This window comes from Myotis myotis, unplaced genomic scaffold (assembly GCF_014108235.1).
Source record: "Myotis myotis isolate mMyoMyo1 unplaced genomic scaffold, mMyoMyo1.p scaffold_m19_p_6, whole genome shotgun sequence".
Taxonomy (NCBI): domain Eukaryota; kingdom Metazoa; phylum Chordata; class Mammalia; order Chiroptera; family Vespertilionidae; genus Myotis; species Myotis myotis.
Window position 1 is genome coordinate 32,919,754 of NW_023416368.1, and position 1,224 is coordinate 32,920,977.

General features: G+C 38.0%; 1 pseudogene; it reads left to right on the forward strand.

Annotated features, from left to right (window-relative positions):
- Positions 1-797: 797 nt before the first annotated feature.
- On the forward strand, positions 798-900 carry LOC118659509 (annotated as a pseudogene).
- The last annotated feature ends 324 nt before the right edge of the window (positions 901-1,224 follow it).

Consider the following 1,224-nt stretch of genomic DNA (forward strand, 5'->3'; position numbering starts at 1 on the left):
ATGGCTGAAAGCTGAGGGTGAACAGGAACACTGAAAAAAATCCTCTGGCAATACCCTCAATAAAAGTACATGGTAACAAAAGCTCACTTCTGAAAATATTGGAAGTCTGTGGTGCACTGTAGATTATAAAAAGAAAACACAAACCAAGCTCAGCTTCTGACTAGATTGACTGACCACTGTCTCTCCATATTAATTGCATGACAACCAAGAGGCATATCTAGACATAAAATTATTTCTTAGTGCCTACTATTCCTACTATTAATGCTGCCCAGCGTTAATAAAAAAATTACAAAGTACACAAATAAAAAAAAAACTCACTCCCAAGATATAATAATCAATAAATCCAGATTCAAATATAATCCAGATATTGACATTTTCAGATAGGAAATTTAAAATAACTCTGATTAATATGTTAAAGAATCCAGTGGAAATCATGGATGAGAACTGGTCCCATACCGGCCTTGGGCCTGGGGAGTTTGTCCCCAAAGTCTGCGGGGATGCAGCGGCCTGAGTTCTAAGCGCAGGTATGTCTCTGTTCTTGAAATGAAATGACCCAGGCCCAGAGCATGTGGCAAATGGCGACCAGAGGGTTCCTGGGCACCAGTTTGGTGCAAAGGCCGGAATCTGTCTCTCTAAGGTAAAGGAAATTTCTATTTCCAGGCTCTGCTGGGCAGAATAACTGCATCTAATGGGTTTTCGGACTTTAAAGAAACAACTGAGATTCACGAGATATTTCTGAAAGAGAAGTGCAGGAAACTGTAGAGAACCCTGTAAAATTTCCCAAGTCTCTCTTTTCTGTGCTCTTTTAAGGTTGACACAGTGCCTAGGAGGCTAACACAGAAGGGTAAAGTAAATCTCCATAAAACCCAGAGAAGAGATGGTAAAACTGGAGTCACAGCTGAAAAAAGAAACAAAAAGGACATACTAAGGAAAAGAGCAAACTTCAATGAAGTTGGAAACAGAAAGTAATAGAGAAAATTTACAGTTAAAAACTTGACAGAAGTCTTTCAAGATCTACTTCCCATTTTATGATGTTTGAATCTCATGTTTCTATATGCTTATTAACTGATCTGTCCACCTGTAGGGTTTTTAAAAATATTTATTAAATATTTCAGTAGAAGCTCAGAAGAAAGGTGTGTTGCATGCTGCTCTCTGGTACAAGTTTATCTGAAGTCTCCCAATATTTTCAGAGATTTTTGTCAGCCTTTTCATAATCCAATCAAT